General features: G+C 34.0%; 1 pseudogene; it reads left to right on the forward strand.

Moving 5' to 3' along the window:
• LOC140512125 (uracil-DNA glycosylase pseudogene) overlaps positions 1-5,556 on the forward strand; it is a 171,577-nt pseudogene extending 166,021 nt beyond the window's left edge.
• Positions 5,557-7,533: the final 1,977 nt, after the last annotated feature.

Raw genomic sequence — 7,533 nt, forward strand, 5'->3', positions numbered from 1 at the left:
AGAAATGCAAATAACAATTAGTAGCAATTTTGCCCAACTGTAGGCCAATAAATTTGACAATATTAGTGAAATGGATGAATATTTACCAAAAAATATAAAATGCTCATATTAATAGAAGAGGAAATGAAATACTTAAATAACCCCATTCAGAAAATGAAATTGAACAAGTCATCAATGAATTCCCTAAGGAAAAGAATTCTCCAGGGGATTTATAAGTGAATTTTATCAAAAATTTGGAGAACAATTAAATTCAGTATTATGTAAACTATTCAGGTACGTAGGTGAAAGAATCGTACTAAATTCTTTGTATGATACAAATATAGCTAAACCAGGAAGAGCCAAAACAGAGAAATAAAATTATAGACCAATTTCCCTAATGAATAGAGATGCAAAATTTTAAAATAAATTATTTGCAAAGTGATTATAGCAACTTATCATGGACATAATACACTATGATCAGGTAGGATTTATATCAGGAATGCAGTGCCGGCTCAGTAGGAAAACTATCATCATAACTGCTATATCAACAAAAAAACTAGCAGATATTATATGATTATCTTAATAGTTGCAGGAAAATATTTTGACAAAATACAGTACCTATTCCTACTTAAAAAAAAATCAGTAGTGAGCATAAGAATAAATGGAGTATTCCTCACAATGATAAGTAGAATCTATCAGCAAAACCATCAGCAACTATTATATGAGGATAAGCTGGAGACATTTTCAATAAAATCAGGGATGAAACAAGAGTGTCCATTGTCACTGCTGTTATTCTTTATTGTACTAGAAATGTTAACTTTAACAATAAGAGAAGAAAGAGAAATTGAAGGAATTAGAATAGGTAATGAAGAACAAAGCTATCACTCTTTGCAGATTATATGATGGAATATTTGGAGCGAGGCTTCTTAAACATTTTCCGCTCATGACCCCTATTCATCTGAGAAATTGTTATGGACCCCTAGTATATAAAATAGGTACACAAACCAAACATTTACTGATATTAAGTCCTGAAGAAACTTATTTTAAAATAATTGTTTGGTATACATACAATTTTACCTTCTACTAAAAGGTAAAGCAAATTTGTGTACTGAGATGGATATGCTTGTTTATTTTTTACATAAAGAATTCAATATTGGCAGAATATTTTATACAACAGGACATAGAGAATCTTCAACTTTTTTTTCAGAGTTGATTGTTATTTAGATTTTATAATTGTTAATGCTGAGAATGCCACTTCACATAAACCCAAGGGAGAAAAGAGCAGAAGTATGTTTGGGGTCATTTCAGATATTGTTGGAAATTCTAATCTCAAGCTAAAATTCATTTAACCAATTTTTTAGAAACTTAAGTTTTAAACCTGTGCCACTTGATAACTCAGCAAATTCTTCTTGAATTTTTAATGGCAGATGGCTGATTTTTTATTTCAATTTAATATGGTTTATGAACACAATTTAGTTTTTTTTAGTATCAAAATTTGAAAAATATAAGGAAATATTTCTGAAACCCTCTCCAGGCACTTCAGATGATCAATTATAATGCTTACAACTAAATTGCTGTGAAGCTTGTTTTCAAAAATAAAATCATCTATAGCTGTAAGCCTTTCTAAAGAACAATTTTCCACCCTATTCTTCCATATGCTAAATATTTAGTAAAACATTAAACATTAATTTTTAATACAAATATGTTAAACATTTTTCCTTTAAGTGGTATATTTCAACTTCTGCAGTTTTTGAAAATATCCAAAAAAGAAAAGTTTTGAAAGTCCTAAATAATTATGAAAAAAATAACAAAATTGATTTCTCTTCGGTAAAAAATATAACTTCATATTTCCATTTCAGTAATCTATTTGAACTTCACCCTCCTGGGAGCCACCTTACCTCTGCATATAGTAAAATACGTTTGTAATCAGAGTTCATGTCTTTCCAAGGCTTTGAAAAAAATGACTTTTAATGAAGTTAATGATTGTTTACAGAATCAGGAAGCATGCCATCTAACTCTGGTGATACGGTTTTGGCTATGAGTGCCCCTCAATGGATATGCAGTGAGTGAGAGTGATATGTTGATTGCCACCAGATTTAACTTATGCGACAAATCCAGTATTCTCACCTCTCACAGCACCATCTGTATGGATTCCAATAGAATTGTTCCACTGTATACCTTCATTTGTGGAAAAATTTATCAATTTTAAGATATTTCTCTTCTCCTTTTATGTGCCTTTCAAAGGATAACAAAACAGTAAGTCCTCAAGTAGTCTTTCTTCATGGATAAATCTTGCACAAAATAACAACTGTGTTATGTTAGAAATATCAATTCTTTCATCAAACTGAATTGCAACCTTTAGGTCACTCTTAAGCCTGGTAATAAGCTGTTGGAATTGGTCATTTCCAATTTCAGAAATTCTTTTGAAAACAGTCTTATCAGAAAGTTTTTTTTTTATTTCACCCCAACCTGTATTGGATTTTTATGTCATCTTGGGGAGGAGGGAGGCAAGGGAAGTAGGGAAATTTAGCACTCAAAATATTTTATAAAATTTTATATATATAAATATATATATATACATTTTATAAAAAAAATGAATGTTCAAAATAAAGAAAAGTCGTTTCCTTTATGCCTCAAAATATTTTAATGGGTCACAATGCTGTATTGTTATTAAGCAATCACAAAATTAAATGAAATGACTGTGGAATATGCAGTAAATACATGGACATTTCAAAACTTCCTCACATCTTAAGTCATTTAATGTCCTTCCTAGTTCATGATGTTTTCTCGAGTGTTTAAAAGTAATAAGCTACACTGTCAGGAGTATTCAAAGCAATACTAAGAATTAACTCTTGTTCTTGTTACTTCATTGTCCTATGAATGCCTCCTCTTCTTTATGAATGCTACTTCCTAGTTGCTCATCTCCCACAGGATTTCCCTAATTTCCTCAATTTACACTTCTTTCCACCAAAAATAGGGTTGAATTGCCAAGGCACATCTTCCAAAGTTATTATTTTCTTGGTGAACCACATGTATACAATCTGAGTAATTGTCACTAGATGGCAGAGGTTCCTTGAAATAAATCTAGTTATTAGTTATCTTTTCAAAGAGAATAATGAAGACTTAATTTGTCATATTAAAAGATTCACATTATTATTTCAATAGACGAGTGAAAAAATCCTTCAGAGTTGACTTGGATCATTGTATTGATGAGAATAGTTAAGTTGTTCACAGTTTATCGCATTAAATATATTGCTGTTTTTCCAGGTTTTTCAGAGTATCGTGCTCATCCTTTCTTATAGTTCAACAGTATTCCATCATAATCACATACCACAACTTGTTCAGCCATTCCCCATTTTATGGGCAATCTATCATTTTCTAATTTTTTACCCCCAGAAAAAAGCTGCTACAAATATTTTTGTAAATATAGGTCTTATTTTCCTTTTATTTAACTCCTTTGGAATACATACCTAGCGGTTACACTGCTAGATGAAAGAGTAGGCATGGTTTTATAACACTTTCGGCACAGTTCCAAATTGTACTACAGAATGATTGAACCAATTCACAACTCCACGAACAGTGCCTTAATGTCTCACTTTTCCCACATCTCCTCCAAAATTTGTCATTTAGAAAATCTGTCCTGTTAGCCAATCTAATAAGTCTAAGATAGTACCTCAGAATTGCTTGAATTTACATTTCTCCAATCAACAGTCAGTTTTTTTTTTTTTTCTCAAATGGCTATAGATACCTTTGATTACTTCATCTGAAAGCTAATCATAAGTTTTGATCATTTATCATTTGGGGAATGTCCCTTATTTTTTTTTTTTTTATAAATTTGACTCAGTTCTCTATACATTTGAGAAATGAGGCCCTTATCAGGGAAACTTGCTGCAATTTTTTTGACACTTACTCTTGATAACCATATTTCCATCCTTTCTAGTCCCCCCATTTATTTCATTATCTCATTCTTTTCACCTTGTCCCTTATCAAAAGTGTTTTGCTTCTGACTACTCCCTGTCGTAGTCTGCCCTCCCTTCTATCACATTCCCACCTTTTTTTTGTATACTTCTCCTTCTTTCCTGTAAGGTAGGCAAGATATATTTCTATATCAAATTGAGTTTGTATATTATTCTCTCTTTGAGTCATTTCTGAGGAAAGTAAGATTCACCCACTCTTTGCTCATCTGCCCCCTGTTCTTCTCTACTGCAGAAGTTTTTTCTTGCCTACTTTATGTACAATAATTTATCTCCTTCTACCTCTTCCTTTCTCTTACCTCCAATACATTCCCCTCACCCATCAGTTTTATTTTTAGATATCATCACCTCATATTCAATTCACACCTGTACCTTCTGTCTATATATGCTCCTTCTAACTAGTAATGAGAATGATCTTATGAGTTATAAAAAGCATCCTGCCACGTAGGAATGTAAACAGTTTAAACTTATTAAGTCCTTTATGATTTTCCTTTCCTATTTGCCTTTTCATGCTTCTCTTGAGTCTCGTATTTAAAAGTCAGATTTTCTGTTCAGCTCTAACCTTTTTATCAAGAATGCTTGAAAGTTTTCTATCTCATTGAATGTATTTTTTTCTGTGACAGATTATTCTAGGTTTTGCTGGGGAGGTGATTCTTTTTTTTGAAATTCTAGCTTCTTTGTCCTCTGGACTACCATATTCCAAACCCTCCTATCCGTTAACGTAGAAGTTGTTAAATATTGTGTTATCCTGACTGTGTTTCCATACTTGAATTGTTTCTACCTGCTTGTAATATTTTCTCCTTGACATAGGAACTTCTGGAATGTAGTAATAATATTCCCAGAAATTTTCATTTGGGATTTCTTTTAGGATATAGTCAGTGAATTCTTTCAATTTGTATTTTACCTTCTGGGTCTGGAACATCAGGAGCCGTTGGCCTGGAGCCAGAAGAACTTGGCACCAGCCCTGCTCTGATTCGCCCTCCTCAATGTCCCCAAGGGCTTCAGGGAGAGCTAGAAGTGGCAGCTTAGCACAGAACTTGGCAAACCTTATTTCATCAAGCTAATGGAATAATAAATGCAGAAGAAGGAAAAGATCATACCATCTGCCCACTTGCAGACCAAGTCTTCACCTGGACACAGCTGTGTGAAATTAGAGATGTCAAAATGGTCATATTGGGACAAGACTCATATCACAGACCCAGTCAAGCTCAGATATTATTCTTAGTGTTCAGAGGCCTGTTCCACCCCCTCCTAGCTTGGAAAATATTTATAAAGAGTTGTCCATAGATATTGAGGATTTTACCCATCTTGATCATGAAGTTTTGTGTGGATGGGCCAGACAGGGTATTCTCCTCTCATAAGAAGAGAAGCTGGGAACAGTTCACAGATGCTGTGGTGTCTTGGCTAAATGAGTATTTGAATGACCTGGTCTTCATGCTCTGGGGAGCCTATGCTCAGAAAAAAGGCCTCTCCATCTACAGAAAGTGCCCCCATGTCCTGCAGCCTGCCCACCCCTCTCCACTCTGTCTATAGAGGGTTCTCAAAGACTAATGGGTTGCTAAAGAAGTCTAACAAGAAGCATATCACTTGGAAAGCACTTTGAGCCAGGGAAGGATTCTGTCCATCTTGGCTAGGAAAAGCTCTTTTTCAGGGTTTGGGGTGGGGGATTTGTAAAAGTCTCAACCTCAAGAAACAGGTGTCAGGCACCTTTGTGTTTAACGAAAAACTAATGCACCTTTCCTCTTATGTGGCCAAAAAGGTTACTTTGCATTTGATTCTCTCTCTGTGCAAGTAGTCTGCCCAGTCTGCTTAGTTCCTCCTAGGGACATGCCATTTTATTAAGATGTTTTTAATTCACTGTGATTCAGAAAGGTAAACGTTATTTTGTGCCACCAAAACTTTCCTTTTAGCTCCTGAGGAGTCAGTAGAAGGAAAATTACATATGGACACTGAAGGGAGTAGGAGAGCAAAGTAGACACATAATTCCAGAGTTGTTTTTTTCTTGTTTGTTTGTTTGTTTGTTTGTTTTTTTAAGTTCCCTGGAGGTGAGGGAATCTAAAGGTAAAGGAAGAAGGAGACTTCTACTGAAAGGGAAGAAGGATGATGTTACCTTTACTGGGAGCATTTACAGAATTCTGAGGGGAGAGGAGAAGAGGTTCTGTGGGAAATTTTTTCATTTTTGTTCTTTTAATATTCCAAATTTGAGATGTTTATTGATAAGCATTTCAAATATCTACCACAAGTTGATCTGGGAAAAGTTATTATTATTTTTCTAGTCCCTTTTTCCATTGAGATGAAGGAATCCACAGGGGCTAAGTTCTTGGGCAGCCCTAGAATGCCAACTCTTTAAAGTAAGGAATACCCTGGTGCCATAGCATTTTGGGAGCCAAGTCTTGACTGGAAGCTTAATCACGATGGAATGTGAGTCTGACATTTTGGGGGTTAGGAGATAGGAATTTCAGGATCCAAGAGAGAAGAGGGTGGTAGAATTTTTTTTCTTTCGAGGGAAAAATTCCTTTATTATAAGCTTGTCTCACAATTGAGACTTTTTCAAAGAAGTGCTGATTCTATGAAACAAGACAAATTTCATGGACTATAAGACCAGTTTTACACGTTTTTAAATGAAAAATTGTGCTGTACTTTATTTTTTATCACTCATGCAAGCTGACTTTAAAGTTTTTGTGTTTTTTTTTGTTGGGTTGTCTGTGTGTGTGTGTGTGTGTGTGTGTGTGTGTGTGTGTGTGTGTGTGTGTGTGTGTAAATCATCATTAGTGGTATTTTTGCTGCTGTTGAAACTGTTGACTGATCTTGGTAATAAAAGCTGACTTACTGGTTTAAAAAAAGATATTTCACACTGTCTTCTTTTTTTCATTTTTTTGGTTTTATTCTATCATTTCTTGATTTCTGATAAAGTCATTAGCTTTCATGTGCTCCATAATAAATTTCCAGGAATTATTTTCTTCAGTGAGGTTTTGGACTTCTTTTTCCATTTGACCAATTTGACTTTTTAAAGCATTCTTGTCCTCGTTGCCTTTTTGGACCTCTTTTGCCATTTGCCCTACACTGTTTTTTTTTTTTGTTTTGTTTTGTTTTGTTTTTTAGGTAATATTTTCTTCCGGAATTTTTTGTGTCTTCTTTACCAAGTTGTTGACTCATTTTTCATTATTTTCTTACATCATTCTTTTTTCATCCCATTTTTTCCTCGACCTCTCTTATTTGATTTTCAAAATCCTTTTTGAGTTCTCCCATCTCCCGAGACCAATTCACATTTTTTCTTAGGGTCTTTGAATGTAGGAATTTTGAGTTTGTTTTCTTCTTCTGAATGTATGTTTTGATCTTCTTTGTCACCATAATAATTTTCAATACTCAGAGTTATTCTGTTGTTTGCTCACTTTCCCAGATTATTAGGTGATTTTTAATTTTTTTGTTAAAATAAAGCTCTGCTTCTAGGGTGGATGGTGCACTGTCACAAGCTTCCAGAGTTTTATGCAGGTGTTTTCAGAGATACTTATGGAACCTGTAAGTTTTAAGTCATTCCAAGGTCATACTGCATAAGGAGAGGTGTTTATTACTCTCCTAG

Source organism: Notamacropus eugenii, chromosome 6 (assembly GCF_028372415.1).
Source record: "Notamacropus eugenii isolate mMacEug1 chromosome 6, mMacEug1.pri_v2, whole genome shotgun sequence".
NCBI lineage: Eukaryota > Metazoa > Chordata > Mammalia > Diprotodontia > Macropodidae > Notamacropus > Notamacropus eugenii.